General features: G+C 32.3%; 1 protein-coding gene and 1 long non-coding RNA gene across 2 annotated transcripts in view; one reads left to right on the top strand and one right to left on the bottom strand.

Moving 5' to 3' along the window:
• The window catches only part of LOC146998208 (uncharacterized), a 65,987-nt gene that overhangs the window by 25,818 nt on the left and 17,417 nt on the right, over positions 1-22,752 (top strand). The window lies entirely within an intron of this gene.
• LOC118199010 (neprilysin-1-like) overlaps positions 1-22,752 on the bottom strand; it is a 366,463-nt gene that overhangs the window by 343,416 nt on the left and 295 nt on the right. The window lies entirely within an intron of this gene.

Below are 22,752 nucleotides of genomic sequence, written 5' to 3'. Positions count from 1 at the left end.
TTGTAAGATTTCATGAATTCATGCATCAGAAACAACAAAAAAAAACAGCGCTTTTTTGCGCGTATTCTAATATTTCAATCACGAGCCATGCTTATTGAAACAAAGACAATTAAATCTTCGCAATATGCTGCAGGCGAAAGAATTAACGACTGTTGTTCACTTAACTTTAACCGCACCGGCTTTTACAAGAAAGAAGAAAACAAATGTGACTAATAGGATGTGTTACGCGGAACTTTTGTTTCCCTGCTGTCGTAGTGATGCAAGCATTAATAATTATTCAAGAAACTCTCTGTATTGTTCCCAGAAGCTGTAGCGAGAGCTATTTTAACACCCGCGCGGGCGTTATCCATTACTTCATAATGAATTAGAGCTGGAACTGATGAGCCAGAGTTAAGCCTATTTCCTGTCAGAAATTAAAGGCAAGAAAGAACGCAGCTAACGGTGCTAAAATTAATGGACCATTGCTTTTGTTCAATAAAGGGTTGAAACGTCATCGTAAAATGTAGGATAAAAAAAAAGTATATTATGCTTATGATTAAGTGAAATTCTTAAAGGAAGTTTACGGAGTATTGGCAGGGTAAAATTATTAAATTATTTCAGTTTTTCTTCTAAACTTCGTTTACTTAAACATTGCATTTTCGAGAATTTTAATCAGAGTTGTGTTTACAAGATAATTGCCAAATTTTCTTCTAAGATATGATAAATTCACTTTTTAAGTTTTCTTTTTTTTTGCAAATAAAAGGTAATTAATAATAGAATTTATAATAGAATTATTGTATTATTATAATAGAATTATTGTATTATTATAATAGAATTATTGTATTATTATAATAGAATTATTGTATTATTATAATAGAATTATTGTATTATTATAATAGAATTATTGTATTATTATAATAGAATTATTGTATTATTATAATAGAATTATTGTATTATTATAACAGAATTATTGTATTATTTGCCTATACGTTTCTTATTTAAATATAATTTTGAAAATAAATTAGAGTATTCCTAAAACACTGCATTTTAAAAGTATATAATTCAAAATTATTTTTCTCAAAGAATTCTGTTATGGAAAAATTGCAATGATGACTACTTTCTACAAACTTTCTCTAACAGGTCATAAGGTAATTTTTATTAGTTTTACAGATGAAACTAGAGGGAAATATGAAAGATTAGATTCTTTCCCTTTCGAATTACATTCGACCAACTTATTAAAAACAATGTTACGAAGTGCCCAACTGCGGTAAGACAGCTTCCCCGCTAAGCGTATTTAGGGTTGCCAGAAAATGGCAGGGAAAGGCAGGATTGAAAGATTTGACGCAAAAGCGTCCATTTGGCGACAAAGTTCCCGATATGCCATAGACGGATCCAGAACATGCTAGAACTAATTTTTACCGGTTTTTCCGCGAATATTCTAGAAAGCAGGTCAAAAGTTACAAACACCCTGCCTCTGTACGCGGAGTAGCAGAGTATCAGGAGAGTATCTAGAGTACGTTGAGTTCAGTAATAGTATATTGATTTCCGAGAGCAATCGACCGAGTTGGGAACTGTATTTTTGTGCTTTGCCATGAAGCTGTCTTCATGTTATAGCCTGATAGCCTGAAGGCTGTGTTGCTGATTGTTTCAGCCTGTTTATCGTAGTTTTTCGACGACTGTAGAGTGTCTTTGAAACTGCCCTGTGCAGTATTGACTAATAAATTGTGTTTTGATTCTTCTTTAAGTGTTATCATGAATCACTCCAAATCCACGAACCCGTAGAACGCAACAATAATATAAAAATGAGAGTTCCCCATTATAAATCACAGCTACCAAGTTCCAATTCTCTTCCAAGTTTTTTAAACTATCACAATAAGACCTTAATATCTAATTCTTAACCAAAGATAAACCTTAACTGGCTAACTAGATTTAATTACAATTAATCTTCGTGTCTACAAAATTTTCTCTTAAGTATTGTATACATCTTAAAAAAGAAATTTTATCTGGTGTAAGGGAGAAAAAGAATATAATTATTGAATACGGAAAAGTGAATCTATTAAAATATAATTGTTAATAAAATTAAATTATTCATCTTGGTACAAAACGAGAAACCATCAAAAATAATAACAAATAGCTCAAAAAAATTCCTAAATGTTTCAGGAGAGAGATTTAATCCAAGATTATAAACTTATGAATTGTAACAACGATTTTGAATTTCTTCGGAACGAAAGTTCTTTTGATTCATTTAATCTAAAAGAATTATTAGGAGTGCGCCTTGATAATTATTAAACCTAACACTTTCAGATTCTTAGATGCATTCTTTAGGAGCAACACTTGAAATTTTATTCCAAACAGTCAGTAGACCAGAAGCGCCACCTAATGGTTGGCAAACATATTTCATAATATGAACCGTCTGCTGGAGAATACAGAATACAAGCGACATCATTTTTTTAATATAATTTACTACCTCTTCATTTTTTCCTTAGGAGCAAGTTTTTTTTTCTTGCAAATTAATCATGAAATGCAAATTGAAGAAATTGTGGGAAATGATATATTGCTTCTGTAACAGCAAAAAACGTAAACGAATGAAAAGGTAATGGTAAAATAAATCGTAGAATACTTATCGTTAATGGGAGAATTATCCCGATGCGTTTGACAAAAACAAATGACATTTCAATAAATTGGGTATTATATCATATATTTAACTTTCTTGCAAAGACAGTGATTCAGAATAAATTTTAACCTTTTTCCCACCTTTGATTGTAGTAGGATTACTAGATATTCAGCTAGAACCATGTAAAATGAGCTCAAACCTTTACTCAAATCGAAGCTAAAAGAGAAATTGTCAACTACAAATAAAATGAGAGCATTTGAGAGGGAATATGACGTACACGAGAGCTAAAACTAGAGGGAATATGACCTACATAAGAGCTAAAACTAGTGGCCAAAAATCCTTTATAGCGTAAATAGCAGCAGATTCTGGAAAGAGTCTCGGAGCACAAACTGTTAAATATAATAGCATTTACATCCTTAGAGTTCATCTAAATTAATCGCGAAGTTATCGAAAGTAGGGATTATGTAACTAAGAAGCGTATGACTTTAATAGCCACTTTGAGAAGACAAATGGCAGTCTCAAACTCACTCTTCTCGTAACCTCTCCTTACGACCTCGAATATTATGATCTCCATGACCTCGAAGAACTCTTTACGTGAAAGAAATAATTTATGAAACTTGAATCTACATTACTGATTATTCTTCTCTGTCTCTTTTAACTTCTTAATTCTTTTCATGTCTCTTAACAAAAAGCAGATTCGATTTCTGCTATTTTTAATCCGTACGTTTGTAGAGGTTACTTTAAATTTCTAACAGTTATTTTAAGTTTAAACATGTTTTACTCTCTATTCTAGTTTTCCATCTACTATCAGATGAGGTTTTAGCATTGCGTTTTATGCAAATGAGTTAGAAGGAGTATTTAACGGAAGTTCAACTTACTTCGAGACAGAGTGCTTAGGAGCCCTTAGTAGAAGCGTGTCTGCATTCTGGCTACTTCTACTTCTTCATTGAATCTACTACGCACAGCCGTATTGTACCTGTCTACTGATAATCGCCGGTTAAATTAAGGGCCAACTGGTACATAAGTATCTGTGTCTAGCTTCGGCTAAGTCTAGTTTAGCATCAGATTAGTTTCTTACTTTCTTACCCTGATTTAAAGCCCGAGAAGATGCCATCTGTTATTATTTCTGTAAGTGAATGAAAGGGTATTTTAACCCTTCTCGAGTCTCTGTCGTAAATACTTGAACTCAGCAGTAATCCGCTACTTAGTTCAGTAGGTTCCTCGTTATTTATCATAGACAAAGTACTGAGGAAAATTACATGTTGTTTTCCTCTCATTTTATGGTGATAATTACACAGCTTTTAAGTCTAATAAATTTCAGCAGTTATTATATAATATGATATAAAATATTTTATTCACAGATATTGAACTACTATATATGTGAGATTTACTCCTTTTTAAAGCTTTAAAAATTTTTAAGAGCATATGATGATTTTAAACTCCAGAAATTACTCTCATCTACATCCTATATAACTATAGTCAAGTCCAATTATTAGCAACGTCCTATCTGCGAAGAAAATTAAATTATTATGCGGTGAAAGACGGCATATTTCACATTAAAATGACGCTGAAAGTTGGAGTAGAAGTGTATGGATGAATATGCATGCTTTTCTTGTGGCAATGGTTATGATTTTGAATTAAAATTATCAATGCCTTTGATGACGTTTAATATTTCAGTAAAAATTACGAGCGTTCTGTAAATGAATTTCCTGATGGTTTCTATGCCTAAATCTATACGCGATGTGCTATTCCATACAAATCAAGAAGCATTAACAACTTTATTTTGCATAATTGGTATTATATAGAGATTTATTTTTGGTGCTATGTTCTCGTGTAGGAAAGATGTAACCTCGACGGATTGTTATTTTTTATACCAACATTTGATTGCGAGGACTGTATTTTCTGAGAATTTTTTATGGGCATATTAAATTTATTTCTCAGTTTCGCAAAAGGAGATTCAAAAATGAGTTTATTATCAAACATGATATCTAGATACGCGAGTTCTTGATTTTTCTTCTTCAAAACTAGTAAGTCCAGTATTCTCCAAAGAATCGAATAATTCTTTAAATTAAAATGACCATAGTATAAGATTACATAACATTAATAAAAATGATAATGCAGAAAGGTCAGGGCCTACCAGTGGCCAAGTGCGTAAGACCGCTTGACTTTTGCCCGCTCGAAATTTTTTGACCGGTTGCTCAGTCTTCTCAAATAAGGTGACAGCATGCTGTTTCTCATGGTTTTTATGCATATATACGTGGGTAGTTGTATTTACGAACTATAAGTAACAATAAGTAACAATCTATTGATGACAAAGGTAGTGACATTTAGCAATTTAATGACGAAAACACGCAAACATAATATAACACGAAGTAACACATAAAAAGAAAATAAGAAGAAAAAAGGTCTGTCTATGGCATCATAAAAACGGAATAACATCATGTTTAACATCACATCATAAAAAGAATTCAGAGTTCTTTTGGTTTTCCTAACTTCACCGTTATTCTCGTTTAGCGTCCCGTCTGCCGAAAATGGTCACGTGATCTTGCTGGTAGGCGCGTTGCCATTATTACTTATAAAAACAAGCATATCCCCCCCCATCTTTACATATATAAGCGGCTAAAGTATGTGTCGCCGATAGTTTATTGTTGCCCTTCGGAAAAGTGAGCGCGGAAATTAACGTTTCCGCAGTTTTTAACTAATATCTCGGCCGATTAAAGTCGTACGAAGATGAGAACGGTATCGATGGATTCGGAGAATTTTTTGGAATCCGAGGATACGCGTCTCGAATTTCAACTCGGTGCCGTTCCGTAGATATTCAAGAAAAAAGAATTTGGCACGTAGCCACATCCCTGTAATAGGGAAAACCCAAGAAAGAAAGTGGAAATGTAGGTAAAATTAGTTTTTAATTAATATCTCGGCTAATTAAAGTCCCAAGAAGTTGCGAATGGTCAAAATGGCGTGCTACAGACCTGCGGAATCCAACGGTGTGCTTCGCTAAGCCCGGGAGCCAGCCTTTTCGGAAAAGATGATGCTACTTCACCCCATATATAGATGCGGCTTAAGTGTCTGTTTGTCGCCGATAGTTTATTGCTTGCTTTCGTAACTGTACTAGCCAACGGGGTGAAGTTGCCACGGCACAGGGTTGCCGTTTCAATTGAGACGTAAACAATTTCCTGTAAAACTTGCCTTTGCTATGACCATCAATAAGTCTCAGGGCCAAACGCTTAAGTGTGTTGGCATTTTTTACCTGAGCCTGCATTTGGACACGGTCAACTTTATGTTGCCTGTTCAAGAGTTCGTGAAAGAACGGACGTAAAATTAGAAATAATGGATGGTCCTCTGCAAGGCGAGCATAAAAATGATGGAAAGATCTACACAAAAAATGTTGTGTACAAAGAGATCTTTGACATGTGAATTAACATTTTATGATTTTAATCGCCTTTATTTATTGATTTAGCGGTGGCTCTTTAAGAAATGTACCGCCAGTGGTTTCCTTCATTGCACTCTACTTTAAGCAATTAAACAAGTAGAAGGGGGAAATACCGTGGGGTAGTAAGCAAAGGGGCGTCCTCGCCGCCTGCCCTGGGTAATTCATTTTAAATTCGCAGACACCTTTGCACAAATCATTTTAATTACAATTTATAGTATCTAGAACAGAGGTCATTTCGTATGACCGCCGGGCTTTCTAGTATATATATATATACATACCATTTTTCCTTGGATTATTCTCTACAAACGCGTCCCTCAGCAGATGGCTCTCGTTCGTATACTTTACTGCTTTTAAACAAGCAATTCGTAACCTATTATTTTCATAAAATGCAAACAAAATTATGAGTATATATAAAATTAAATGCCAAATAGGAAAAAAAATTAACTTTTTTGTATTATAGTTTACCTGTTTTTATGAAAAGCTTTGATATCTGATTATTTTTCTTAGCCAGTGTATATTAAAAACTTATTATAGGAAAATGGAAAATCATGAACACTCTTTTTATTTATTTATTTATTTATTTATTTTTTAATGAATCGCTAATTATTCTATGTCAGTAAATTTAGCGATGACTGGATGCTAATTCGGATTCTTATGAGAAGGAGCAAAACCTCGCTAGAAACAGTAACAGCTCAGTTGAATGATAACCAGATAAGAATTAGTTATGGCTAGATACCTGAAATCATTCCACACATTCGAGAATCAGCCAAGATAATATTGATGATGAACAATGACGAATTAATCAAACAGATGCAATGCCTTCTGTACAAATAGCGAAGCTGTGGATTGAAATGAAGCTTGAGTTCTAAAAATTACATTTATCAATGCCACTGCAACGCATAATTCTATATTTCACCAAAATGAATGCTTTTACAAAGTTCTATTTCATCATATTGCCATTCTAAGATAGAATTTGCATAGAGAAGAAAGAAAACATTTTACTCTGAAAAGAATTTAATACCCATCCACACAAATAAATATTTATAATCTGACTTATATAAACTAATTCACAAATTACCGTACCTTTTAATGGCCAAAATCACCTTTCCATTGAAATACTCTAATTAACTTATTATTTAATAGTGTCTTGCAGAAAATAATGTTTTCATAGAAAATTCTAAAATGTTTTTCATAGAAAACTTTACTTGCATGTATCTCTTCGAAGCAAAATATAATGTTATTCTTTACACACTTCACCCACATTCAAAGCATTATATATTTAATTAAAAACTGAAAAATTAACATGTTATCCACTAATACTTTTTTAATATCGGTATTAATAAAGTTTTCCGAAGTTGATTAAATGTTTTACAAATACGTGGCAGAAAATCTTCCATTACTAAACTTTTAATCCTGGAATAAGTATTCATAGAAAGATAAACAAAAAGTCTTTTCCTTGAAAGAAAATTCTACCAAAGTAATTAAAATAAATTGGTTTTGAGATGCTTTCAAATTTCAGATACATGAAAAATTAATCTGAAAATTGATTAAACCTGAATAGACATGCTAGAAGGTCAAGGGCACTGATCCAAAGGGAAAAATTTGAAGTTAAATGTGAAGACTACGTAAATTTAAATAAACTTTAGAGTGACTTTAATGCTAACAAAAGTATCTGACGCAGTATTCTAACCGTAAAAAAAGTAGTAAATTGTACAAAGAGTCACATTATATTCTTCTATACATGTATGCAACTTTAAATATAAACGGACATATTTCGATCCATACAGCTAGATATATGAGTAAATAATGGCTCAAAAACATATAAGCTCATAAAAGCTTTCGAAAGGATATAATTACAAGTAATTATATTAATTAAATATTATAGATTCTGATAAATGAGGAAGACTATAGTTATCAGATATACAATTAAAGAAGTAGTCCGTATAGTTCAACCATAACAAACTGAACCACATGAAAGTATGATTAAGAGATTATGTTTCCTCCCTCTTAACCGCACCTCTTCGGGGTTTAACTGGAAACACGTCCGGCTAACATCGAGAAGTCCAGGACTCGAATGCCAGAGAGGGAGGGTAATGCGGATTTTTTCGGCAGTCTGGCTTCGGAAAATTCTAAAAATGGTCTCTAAATGTAATGCCAGAAGTAAAAGGTAGGGGACGAAAATATGTCGTCATCAGAATTTAGTAATTGTGTTCCCACCTCCGCTATTGACCTTTAACTAGGGAAGAATATAAAATATTTTCTCCTTCCTTAGCGCGTAACTTTAGGTGTAATCAGAAGCACCGCCGCTTATCGTAAAGAAAATCCAGAACACAGCAGTGTACCTTTTTATGTCTTTTCCTCTCGGGGCAGGAGACAAGATGCCTAATGCCTATACAACCAAACGTTTATTTATGAATTGTATGGGATTATTTATTTATCCTTGTCTGATATAAGATTTTTTTTTCCTTAAAGTAAAATTTCAGATCTTTTTTCACCGAAATGTATTAGGTCATTCAATAGGAAACCGAGACGTTGTTTGAAAAATCGTATATTCTGCCGATCTTGTTATCGAATACGCGAGGATATGTCATCTGAAGTTACAAACGGCTAAACGTATAGAATATGGAATATAGATAAACTGGCATTACCTTTGCAATAATGCGCCAAATGAGGCCGTTTAAAGTGTTGTGAAATTTAAGTGACTGAATTTGACGTCACTTGGGTAGAAAATTCTTTTTATCCCAGCAGTTACAGAAAGGGGGAAGGAATTTGCAGCCGTGGAAAACATGATACAGGGAAGCTAAGGCATCCTATGAAGAAGGTGACATCACTATAGGACATTAATTTCAGATTGTCCTATTACTTCCTTTCAGATGATCTGAGTTGCGCAAAGAGTTGAGTAAGATACGAATTCAAGAACTTGGCACCTGAAGCAAAAGAAAAACGTGCCATTGTTTGTTGAGAGCTACTTTGTCGCTATAAGGCTGATGACGAAGCTTTTCTACAACGTACCACAATGGAACGTGGAAGTATGGGGCGGTTTTGGTTTGCAGTATTTAATGACGACCAGATTCTGTCTTCGGTGCAGAAGTGGCTGCGCACCCATCAGAAAGAACTGATTCATCACGGTATACGCACCTGTCGAGTGCTGGCCTAAGATTATTGAACTAGATAGAACCTGTATTGAACAATGATGTTGCAATAATTTCATAATTTCCTATGTAGATTCTGTGAACAAAAGATTCCGATTTTCTATTGGAAACAGTGCAAATGAACAAGTTATTAATTCTTCAAGCTTTCAAATTTGGTAAGAGATCCATAAAAGCCGAGACACAAATCTTATTAATAGTAGCATGAAGAACCGGCTATTTTTTCTACTACCAAAACGTTATGACAACGGAATATTGCAACGGCTATCAATGGAAAAATGTTGTCTATAATTTAAAATATTTTCTACAACTATTCTCAGTATCAAAGGATAAAAAATATCTCTCAGTGAAAAAGCTCTTAAATAACTGATAGTCTAAGGGGCATAAACCGTGATTAAGAAACTTTAATTATACGAAGAATGAAAAAGAAAGAACGTTTTACCTACCAGAATGCAGAATACCAGAATGCCTGAGCAGGAAAGAAAAAAAAAGGTTTAAAATCAGAACAGAAGAGAAATGTAAGGTTAACAAAGCAACAGCCTTGTGTTAGGCATAGATTTAGTCAAAAACTCAATATATCTCGAGAGCAAACAGATTGAAGTCCCTCTTCAACAGAAAACAAGAGCAGAACTCGTGATTAAAATGCCAGGAAATAATCATTTTGACTGTGAATCTGCAAAAATTATTCAAAAAGCTTCTTCAATCGGTAATTTGGATTTTTTTGAAGCTTTTCGATTTATAAAGATTTTCCATTTTTACTTAATGACTTTAAGTCCTATCCAGTCCATCCTAACATTTTTAAAATTCTATTAACTTAATTTTCCGATTTCGTTAGTGTTTTTGTCGACAGATGGTTTCTCTTTCGCTTTACTGCCGTAGGGTATGAATACGATGCTGCGCCCGCTGCTTTCCAGCTTTTCAGATTTCTTTGCTCCTGATGAAGAGAAGCATTACCTGTTGCCCTCGAAATCGATTACGATCTTGACTAAATCTACTTCAAACACAAGGTTGTTGCTAATCTAATTTTATGAAAAAGGGTTTCTTTAGAATACGTTTGAGAAAAAGAAATTGTTACTCGTTATGAAAATACCAAGAAATAGGAAATATTAATAGATTTAATTTAAAAACTTAACCGAATAAAATGATAAACAGACTACATAATTTATAAGCTGTAAATAATTTAAGTACATAATTTATAAATAAGTAAGTACGTAATTTACAAGTTGTTGATCAAATCAAACTTTCTCCTTGTAATGTTGCGCGCTTCCAACCTGCACGCAACAATAGTGGTGACTGCTAAGAACTGGAAAGTAGACCAAAGTCTTGAGAAGGGTTTAAATCCCTTTTTATTCAACTTTAGAAATTACAAATGCGTGCTCTTGACGCTCACAAACTACGCCGACCCGGCGGTAAAATAAAAATAAGAAACTAAGAAAAGAATAGTAACAAGTGACTAACTACGAGGCTCTCTAAACGTAACTAACTTCACCGCGTTCTAAGATACCGCTGATAATTCAGCAAACTTCTGAATATTACGTTGAAAGATTAACAAACTGCCGAGGCAAGCACACAGGCCGAAACGCGTGGTTCTTCAATTTCTAACTAGCCACCTCCACGCTCGTGAAGCAAGAAAGCACACCTTCGAACTCGTTTCCCTTCTATTTAACTCAGAATACTTCCGCTGACAATTTGAATCCTTGCGCGTTCTACTAAAATTTACATACTCTGGCAATGGCAATTCCAGGAGAAAGAAAGGCTTGACAGGAAAGATAATTTAAACTTAAAATAAATGTTAGTTAAAATAAATATAAACCCTACATCCTTCGAAAAAGAATTTTCTTCAAAATACCATGTAAATACCAGCAAGAACATAACTGGAAGTTAAGAATAAAATTCAAGTTAAGTGAAACAGCTGTATAAGACATGAAAATATTTCAATATACAATAAATGAAGTTCTCGAAGTCTTCGCTTTGAGCATTTTCAGCTGGAATCATAAGCAGACACGGACTTAAAAACAAAAACGGACATAACAGAATTGTGCTTGTAAAAGTATTCTTTTGAATTCGTTGGTTTCTGCTGTTCTTTAGAAATTTTTATAATGTAAGTACTGCTAAAGAATGACAAAGCACAGAACAGAAATTTTAGCGATTAAATATTTGGATAATGGATAAGAAACAGCTCTTACATTAGGGAAAATCTGATGTAACTTCGCTTGTATGGTCTATTAAATTCTATACACTTTTTGTTGCACTTCATTTAAACTTATTACTTCGAATTTCGTTAGACATATATTTCTCATTACATAAATTCAGTTCGCACTTCGCGGCAAGACAAAATACATAAAAACTCAAAACATCTTCATTAAAAATTGTAAAATGCAGAAAAATATAAAACACCAAATAAAGTTTAAAAGTGTTAAAGAAAAGAAATGCAATTAAAATTCGAGTTTCTACTCCAAGCAATTCAGCCAACAACAAATTTTTCGCACAAAACAAGTTAACTTCCGATCCCTGTGGGCAAAACGACACTGAAGTTTTGCCCCAACTGACATAATTCACTATTCTACTATGACTTTCAGATTTTAACAAAAGGCGGCCTCGTTATGCCTATCGCCACATAAACTTTTAAAGTGTTGATAATTCTAAAACTATTGTGTGCAGATTAACTAAAGGCACATAAATCTTAAGCAGAACATAAGAATAACATAATTCGATCACTTTTAAACCAATCAATGCTCAATTTACCAAAATATAAGAATAAAAAATAGATATATGTGTATGTATGCATATGTTCATAGCACCCGATTGCAGTGAAAATCAGAGGTGCACAACTAGATGTTATAGCAGTCCCATATACAAAATTTCAAGGTTCTGCGATGAATCATATTTGAGTTATTCGAGATATAAATATATATACAAATTCCCTTCTGAATCCATTTTGTCATCCATAAAAAAAAAAAAAAAAAAAAAAATCTTTATACCGCTTGAATGTACAAAAGTCACCCCCCAAAAATCGTCTAAAGTGATTAGAGAGCGTTCAAAATAAATATCTTCGTTGAAATATAATTCCCGAAATTATTTGAGCGATTGCAATTACTTTACGTAGTACAAGAAAGTAAAAATATATAGGACGAAATAAAATATGTGCTCTTTGGGGTAGAAAGTTTATTACAAGTAATAGAAGGCGGAATCAGAGATTTTATCAGATGGGTCAGGAGACTAGGATATATGTTAGCAGTACTTTTGCTTTAGAAAGAACAGAAGTTTACTCCTATTTATTTATCAGGATGTATGAGTGAATCATTTATGATTCACTCATACATCTTGGAAGAGAAACTACATATGTGTATTAATGTTATATTTTAAAACGTTGTTGACGCAGTATGACTTCCTTGTACGACCTATTAAATTATTCACACTTCCTCCCCTGCATTTCATTTAAACGTATTTCCTCAAATTAATCTAACGTAATTAATCCATCTGTCGAACAAGTTGAAAATGTCATCATAAACTGGAAGTTCTGAAATTAATTATCCCGGTCAAATTTGTCGTACGGGAGTCAAATTGCTCAGAATTTTATTTTTTTTTTTAACGAGTACAGAACTTTCCCATGTGTAAGTGCAGTAATTTTGAAACAGCATTAAAAGTTATATGTCGTTATTGTCCAAAATTATATATATATATATATATATATATATATTAATTTAACAATCATTCTCTATTCGTAAAAAGCAAATTTTAAGTTAAATTTTAAATGAAATTGAATTACAAATAAAGGATTAATTATTGCTGCGAAATAATCTACAATATCATTTAAATTCTGAGAGCATATGTAAATCAAGTGCAAGTATCAAAATCTATGAATAAAGATATAATTCTAATAAATTTTTTAATCCTAAAAATTTGCGCTTGATTTACATATGCTCTCAGAATTTAAATGATGTTGTAAATTAGTTCACAGCAATAATTAATCATTTATATATAATTCAATTTCATTAAAATTTAATTTAAATTTGCTTTTTACGAATAGAGAATGTTTGTTAAATTCAAGTTTCATTCCTTGCAGCAATGGCGCATTAATTTAACTTAATTATATTCTTTTGAAACAATATATATATATATATATATATTATATAATACTAGCTATAATTTATTAATAATATTATAATTTTATTATATTAAAATTATATATATTATAAATTATGTCGTTATATTTCCTTGCTTGTCAAAAACTATTTTTTTTAAATTTGGCATTGCGAAAACATGAATATTGTTGCGTGCGTACGGGTTCGTTACGAAATGAATGCACAAGTCCGATGAAAAATGAACAAATATTTATTATTCTCACAATAAATATGCTTAATTTTCCTCAAGTTATCGTGCAGTATTACAATATCTCACAGTAGTTATCTTTTAACTACTCAAACGTTCAATAGAACTTAATTCAAAACAGCTAAAGAAAGCTAATCCCCGAATTCGCTACAATCAACAAGAGCAGTTTTCTAAACAAACTCTTAAAACAACAACAAGCTACCTAAAATCACTGACTCACTGACTAACTGAATTGAAATCGAAATCGAGTCAATGGCTAGGCGGCAATTAGTAGCCAACCGCTACTTCAACCGTCTCTGTTGGTAAACTGCCCGAAAGCGTTGGTACTTAAGTTTTTAATTAAGCGATTTACGCCGCGCCAACTAGGCGAAACTTGTCAAATTTTGTGAAATGTAGGTGGAGTAAGAGAGATGATTGGCAGGAGCCTGTCACGTAGGTGGTCACCAGCTTACGCGTACAATGAGAAATATTGGAAATATTAATAATTATCAAGTTTTGAAACAGGTTATCTAGATTGGAATAATTAAACTAATATCGCGATCTAAATGAAGACAAATGGCACAACTAAGTGCAACAGATTAGCTAAACAAAATATTCAAATTCATCCTTTCTGTAAAACACAGATTGGACAGTGGGAGTCACCCTCCCGTGAACTGTCCACAGCCCAATGCATCTTGAAATAGTAGATATCACAATTCAGTGAAGTCTTGGTCTGAGAAATTAAACACCAAAGTTCTTGTACAACACTGAGGCACATGAGTTACTGTAACTATACACTATGTACACTGCTCAAAAAAAAAAAAAAAAAAAATGGGACAGTCCTATATCTCCCGATCTACTGGGCCGATTGACAAAATTCAAATTGCGTTCTTCATGTCTCGAAAGCGCGACTTAGAATATATATTAGTTTTATATATAGCACTATTCTAACATAGGTATTTTGACACAAAATCGGACTTTTTCTGAAATAACATACCAATTTTTTTACATATTTCGATTCCACGACTCAAATTACGCCTAAATATGAAATTTTGTAAAATTTGGAGCGAAATTTACGGAGAAATTCACAAATTTATGTTGGCACTTTTTTGTCAGTTTGCGCCAAGAATAGTTCACTTGGCGAACTTCTTAATATATGGCAACCTAGTTTCCTTTCTTGTGAGCGGAAAAAAAGTCACCATCGTTCCTTTTTTCCAAATAATATTCCTTATATTATATTTTTAATTATAACTTATTATTTTAAGTAATTTTTTTCTTTTTCGAATTTCATTTTAATTGTTTAAGTTGCATGGTTTTTTTTTTTTTTTTTTTTTTTTTTTTCGAATAACTATTTTAAAAATTTCTACTTACCTATTCGAACTGCGTAAATAAAGGTGCAGCATTTATTTTTTTTCAAATAGTTTTCTTTATATATATTTTTTGTCATAGTTATTATTTTAGGTAATTTTTAAATTCTTAACTTTTATTTTAATTGTTTGTGTTGCATTGTCTCTTCAGATAATTGTTTTAAAATTTTCTATTTATTCCTTCGAATTGAGCATTTTAAATATATTTATTAATATAAATTTTCCAGAATTTGATTTTATTTATTTGAATTGCGTTTCTTTCGGAGGAATACTTTGTAACCCAGACTACGATGCGTTTGAAAACTGCATATATTAAAAGAGAAAATACAGTAAAACACAGTTAACACGCCTTTCAATGTTCCGTTCAGAAAAGATATATATAAATAAGAGAGACATTTAACTTAGGATTGCGACATTTTAACTTAGGATGACTTTCATACACTGCTTTAAACAGTTTTATCATTGTGCCCATTGCTTTACACAATTTTATCCTACATTTGGCTTCTTAAATGTTATTCATATTTTAGTCAAATATTTTATTTTTGAAATCGTAAAAATTAAATATCATAAGATTAAAAAGTTTTAAATTAAAAAAAAAAATACAAATACTAAATTTTACCGTAAAATGTATTTTTTCTTCTCTTTTTCTTCAGGCATTCTACTTTATTCTTGCTCTTTTTCTTTAGGCATTCCGCAAGTATATTAAAAAGCATCCAACTTTTCTAAATATCTTGATATTGCTGACAATCATTTTAAATAAAGTTATCGCCTTCCATTTCATAAAGGCCCACAAACGGCCGAGCGGTAAAGTCGCTGAACACTGATAGTTCATTCCGGGGTTCGAATCCCGGTAAACAGGCTGGTTGCATGGGCGTTTTCGTGGATTTTCTCATGTGTACCGTGTATGCCAGCTCATTTCCCTTAGAAAGTTCTTCACAAAGGCATCCTTCCTTTTAGGCAGATAGCCCTGCTTTGACGTAACTTAATAATTCAATTCAATCCATTTCATCAATATTTGGTCAGAGCTTTTATCAGTCTTTAGAGGCTAAACATTTTGAAGGTATGAGATGAAAGGAAAGACTGGTTTCATCAAGAGGTTTTGGTTTATTTAATTATGACAAAGCATACTAGGGCTATCTGCCTAAGGGAAGGGATACCTTCGTGGAAGACTTTCTAAGGGGAACTGGCTGGCATACACGTTGCACATGGGAAAAACCACGAAAATACCCAAGCAGCCAGCCCGTTCGCGGGATTCGGACCTCGGACAGAACTACCAGCGTTCAGTGACTTTATCGCTCGGCCGCTGTTTCATCAGGAGGAAAAAAAAAACATCTTTAGGTGACATCCACATACATCACTGGATAAACTCCTGAATCTTCAAATAATTTGAATGAGAAAATCATGGGATTCTCCATTTATGATACGATATGATGTTCTATAACGTAATTTAAATTTATACAACCATATAGTCTAAACCATATTGTCTTTTCTGTTAACCACAAGCTCAATTAATGGTATTTGTCCAAGTGTTTTTCCTTTGAACACCTAAATTCATTGAAGTATCCTGAAAGTATCTTCAAAAGCGTCCAACTTTTTGAAACATCTTAGTATGTCTGACAGCCAAATTTCCCTGCAAATTTTTGCTTACTTTTCTCCCTAATTTTCTTCTTTCCTTCTACAATTATTTTCAGTGCACACACAAGAAAATTAAGATTTTTCGATTGCTAGACTTCCATAAATTTTGGTCTCTTGTCAATTTTTTAAAATATCAATTACATGATTTGCGTTTCAGCTGAAGACAGCTTTTTCGTTTTCTAGTCATTTTAACTATAAATAAAAAAAAGCGAAGTCCAAATGATAAATATTTTAATTAAAAGATTTTTGCTAAATGACAAAGAAATAAAACAGTCCAGCAGGGTTAATTCTGTACCACCGAGTAACCAGATTCTTATATCGGCTGAAACAATCTAAATCATATTAAAGATCATGTTTTTTTATACAATCTATAACGCGAGAGAAAAATTAGCTTCTTAAAACATTCTTTCTAAGAGGATTAATATAAAAGATTATATTTATATATATATTTTTAAAGCTGGGACTTGAACCAAACTGTAAAATTTTTAGTTTTTAGTTTAAGTTTAATTTACATGGTGGTTATAATTAAAGTTCCAATTTGAAATGGTTATAAAAGGAAAACTACCGTACCAAATGCTATCAAACTTGGGAATCGTGTAAAGGAGGTTATGAGAATTTATTTTCAACGAGGAAAAAAATAGTTAAAAAAACTCATCACCAGGGGGGGAAATGACGCTGTATACAAGATTCTTAAATGAAATAAGACACGAAAACATATGTTTAAAATGTGTTTAATATTTTCCGAAACGTGTTACAAAGCATGTTCAATGTAGCGTCTAGCATTTTCCGAAAGCAAGCTAAATCCTGTTACTGCATTCTCAACAGCAGCTCTTAGCATATCGGGAGGAATGTTACGGACATGTCAGTGTTTAACATTTTTCATTTCTGCCAAATTGTTTAGATTATCACCATAAACAGTGCTTTTGAGAAAACCCCATAGCTAAAAGTCACAGAGGTCTGGTGGGAAGAGGGAAAGTGTTGGCGTATAAGACGTTCATTCGTGAAATGTTGCCTAAGTAACTGTGCGACACACGTGAGGTGGGGCCCAGCCGTGCATAAAAATCGTAGTATCTAAAATGCCACGTTACTGCAGTTCATGTATCACGAAACATTTTAACATTGACTCTAAATCAGCTGCAATCACAGTAGTCCAGCTGTCGACTGTTCTTCAGAGAAAAATGGTTCAGTTATAAAACTAGCTGTCATTCCACACCAAACGGTGTGGAATGACTGCTATGCAATCGAATGCAGTAGGAGAATGCAATGGAACTAGATAGATAACATGAGGGATTTTTTGGGCCCAAATCGATTTAAAGCGTTTTGAATCAGTATCTTCATGTTTTAGGGCCGAATTCAGGCTTCAAAAATTATAAATTAGCGATCTGTAAGAAAACGATTTCCAGATTGTACGCACTTGTGCGAGTGATTTGCGATCTCACATTTTCTAATCGCTAATTCGTGGTTTTCACGGACGAATTTCTCACTTACACGGATGGCGCACTCGACGTTTATCGAATTTAACGCCTTTAAATGGTAATTTTCTTACTTCAAAATTTCTTAAGGGTATGCAACATATTAAACCCGTGTAACAAAAGGTTAAGTTAGATTCCGACCCATATTTCGTTTAAAAATATGGCATACAGCGCCATTTTCCCCCTGATGGTGAGGTTTGGAACTTCCCTTTTTTGGCGGAAAATAAATTCCTATGATCTCTTTTACACGATTACCAGGTTTGATAACATTTGATCCAGTAGTTTTTGTTTTATGACCGTTTCAATGTGGAACTTTAATTATAAACACCCTGTATATTATTTAATTTTAATTGAAGCTATGCGTTATATGTATACCATGCGTAAGATTTCCGCTTTTATAGAAAAAATAAAGAATCGAAGCAAATATACTTAGGATAATGGAACAAAACTGAAAAAAATTCCCCTCCCTCCGAAAATAAAATATTGAAACTTCGACCTTCAATTTATTGGATTATCGAAATATTCAATATGACCTATCTTCTAAGTCCTAGTTCCGACAAGAATTCCGTCAAAAATTCCGAATTACTTAAGCTGATGTAAAAGATTTAGTATATATTCACTGTATGTTAGTAAAGTAATCAGAGTGTAATGAAAATAGATTATAGAATTTAAGCTGATGCAACTTTTTGTCTGACTGCACAACATGTAATGGAAGAGAAGGCTTGTAGAGATCCGTTTTTGATATGCCTCTAAAAGTAGATATCATACTCCTTTTGTCTCTTCAATATCAAAAAACTTTCCTTTGAGAGGCAACTTTAGTTTTTGGGAAAGAAAAAAAAATCACAAGAAGACAAATTTGAAAAACATGCAGGATGATTGAGTACACATACTTATTTTCGGAACACAAGCGGTTCTCCGACTGGTTATTGAATAATGAAAAGATGCATTATCATGCAATACACAACATTTGGAATACGTTGTCTGACTGAAAACGTAAGATTAAAAGTCATCTGCTTAATTCCCAACCATTTACAAGTCAACTAATGGGACAATTGCAGAATCGTTTTGATCCTGAGCTTCTAAGACAAACCTTATATCACTGGATTTAAACACTTCTTTAATCTTCCGAGAACGTTCCATCTTTAGCTCATATTCCAAGAATATTAAGTGAATACAATTATTGCAAAAGAAAATGAATATTCATTTGCACTACGGCTTGATAGTTCTGCTTTTTTTGTCTAAGTATACAACAATATTTTAAATATTTACAAATAAATATTAAATTGGAGCCTCACCAGTTGCCTAGCATTTGAAGATTGTTAAATACTAACTGTTTGTTGCGAAGTCTAACCCAGGGTTTTGCATGGTTGCTTTTCGTAGTTTTCTAGGTTCTCTTTACAAAGGTTCTCTATGAAAGCATCTTAACCAAATAGCTCCCACATTCTTTCTATGTTCAAATAACCAACTAACCTAGTTTAAGCGCGATTTCCAAATGAAGTTACTAGCAAAACCCGAATACTCATTAAAAATCATGTAGCTTGCCAATCAGGAGTAACATGAAAGATACGGCGCCAATAATTGAATTGCTGTTACGGTACGCTGTTTCTAAATTTAGATGGTCATTTCTTAATTAAATAGCCCACTAGCGGCCGAGCGGTAAAGACGCTGAGCACTGGTAGTTCGGTCGGAAGTTCGAATCCCGCGAACGGGCTGGCTGCATGGGCGTTTTAGTGGTTTTCCCGATGTGTAACGTGTATACGAGCCAGTTTACCTTAGAAAGTCCTCCACGAAGGCATCCCTCCCTTTAGGCAGATAGCCCTCGTGTGCTTTGCCATAATTAAATAATCCAATCCAATCCTTAATTAAATATAATTGATTTGTAACTTCTACTAGAGCTGACGGTAAAAATTGAAGTGCAAATAAATAATATCGTGTGCAATCTTGATTAATATAAATTAAAAATTTTGCATAGAAAAATATTTGCATTCAGACAGAAAGTTTTTTGAAATATTTGCAATTACTTTACAAGAAGGATTTATTAATAACCGTAATAATTACTTATTATATTACTGATGATTAGGATTCAGTTATTGACAATTACATTCTAAATTAGAATTTTAAGGATATAATGAAAATAAGCTACGCACAAAAATACATTTTTACAGATTAAATTGACATTAAATACAAAAATACAGAATGTTGGGTGTCGTTTATATAATTATTCTTGCCTGTCCACAGAATCTGCTGACTTATCCAGCCATTAAGTAGCTGCAGATCATTTCTACGTAACCATTGAACTTCCATTAATTCAGTCTCTACAGGGTTGTATGTTTATATCGTAATTTGACTTTTATAAAAATGATTATTCAAAATCTTATATTTCTATAAAAATATACTATGCTTTAAAAATATGGATGATAGTATCTGCCGCTCTTTCAGCCACTTCAAAAGCAACAGTTTGTTTAGAAATAAATTATGCAGTTAATGTCATAAAATATTTTCATTAAATTCAAATAAACATTAAACGAAAATTCTCAGTTTTAGACAATTCGATTTAAACGAAGTAAAGTAGCAGACGATAAAACGCCGAAGGTAAAAATTTACTCTTAGAAAAACGTACTCTTATTTTTTTTAAAAAAAAAAAGGAAGAAAGAGAGAAATTTAAAAAAAAATTGTTAAAAATTTGAATAATATCATCTATAATTTAAAAAATAGATTTTCATATAGTATTAATAAATATTTATTACGTCTTATTGTGGGAAAAAATTTCATATAATTAATTCTCTGTAAAATTTTACTTGAAATTTAAGGTTAAAAATAGCTGTGGCTATTCAGTGTAACAAAAATCCATAGACCACATTTGGCGTTATTATCGCTCAAAAAAAAGATGCCAAATTTCAAAACGCGAAAATATGTAAACTCGTGTATATCTTAGAATATTTTGAATAAAAAAGTCTAATTTTTTGCAGATATGCTTAAAAATACACCTACTTTATGATGATGGTAAAACTTTTATAGGTTATAATTCAAAATTTTTTTCGAAAAATTTATAAAAATTATTTAAAAATAGAAATTTTAAAAATAAAACACAAAAAATGGGTAAATTTTATTTGGATTGAACCTAAATTTCGAAATGTGAGAGAAAAAATAAAAAAAGTTTAGTAAAAAAAGAGATATTAATAAATATTTGCCAAATTCAATTAACATTGAGGAGCTAAAATTTTGAGAGCTAATATTTTAAAAACTACTCGTACGATTTTTAACTAAACTTGGTATTCTGGCATAATTTGAGCCGTAGAATCGAAATATGGAAAACAATTGGTATGTTATTTCAGAAAAAGTCCGATTTTGTGTCAAAATACCTATGTTAGAATAGTGCTATATATAAATCTAATATATATCCTAAGTCGCGCTTTCGAGACATGAAAATCGCAGTTTGAATTTTGTCAATCGGCCCAGTAGAACGGGAGATATAGCACTGTCCCTTTTTTTTTTTTTTTTTTTTTTTTTTTTGAGCAGTGTACATATAGGGACGGCGGTATTTGAGCGAAGTGGCAAATGGTGAAAGACATTTTACACTAGCAATAAATAATCACAGCTTTGAAGATCCAGGTACACGGATCATGTCCATAAGTCCACAATATTACAAAGTCTCTGATATAATAATAAGAAGATTACGAAAATGACAAATATAAGATCAGTGCTTTGAAGATCCAGGTACACGGATCATGTCCATAAGTCTATGAAGTTTCAAAGACACTGGTAAAATGACACAATGAAGATAAAATAAAGATAATAGTACTATGTACAATATATACACATTTCACCATTTGCTGTTATGGAAGATGCCTCTTGGGCGCTTTGCTGCTAACTGAATTGAGAGGTTTTCCTCCTTTTTATAAGATTTTTAAATCGCGCGCGAGAACTTTCTCGAAATCTAAAAGAGATATTTATTTATTTAATGCTAAGTGCACGTGCTTTTGTCTTTTCATTTTCCGGCTTAGCTTTCCTATAATATTCGTCACGCGCTACACTGCACGGGGAATAAAACAATTTAATTTATAATTCAACTAACAGTAACTATTTAAATACCAAATCCCGTAACAATATTTTTGTCATTTAAAATACTTCTGTAACTGGATGTAGTATATAACTACTACCAATGTTTTGAAAAATAAAAGAGGCCGGGTAAGGAGTTTTTAAGCAAGGGTGGTATTTGTAATTATATATATACTATATATATAATTTAAGAAAGGAGAACAAATTAAAAAAGACTTTTGTAGTCAAGAATTTTGCGCATCGAGCTGCAAAAATTAGAAAACAAAGTAAAAAAAATATTCTTTATGCTTTTGCTTTAAAGCAGATATGATACTGTGGTTCCGGTGAATAACTTTAACACAAGTTAAAATAAAGCGCAATTAAAAGTGTAAATACATGATAAATGAAATTATCACTAGAATACTTACAGATTAAAAGCGAATTTAAAACTCAAATCAAATTGGATGTAATATGTTGATTAAAGTTAAACTATCTTAAAACATTTGAATAGAAATACAAAAGTTATATAAGACATAAGCAAAAATACAAAAAAGCGGTAAATGGTAAATTAGCCTAATTCGAATCTTATTATGGACTCTTCAGGGAAAATGCACAATGGTTTTCGAATCCAGCTAATTCCATATCGCGTTTCGTCAAAACAGAAGAATCGAGACTGTATACGAAACCTTCTGATTATTTAACTGATAAAATCCGCTTGTAAAAAGTAAATGATAAACAAATTAATGGTGTAAGA

The sequence above is a fragment of the Stegodyphus dumicola genome, chromosome 3 (assembly GCF_044657685.1).
Source record: "Stegodyphus dumicola isolate Sdum_Otavi_A_Nest chromosome 3, ASM4465768v1".
NCBI classification, from domain to species: domain Eukaryota; kingdom Metazoa; phylum Arthropoda; class Arachnida; order Araneae; family Eresidae; genus Stegodyphus; species Stegodyphus dumicola.
This window is presented reverse-complemented; position numbering and strand designations above follow the sequence as displayed.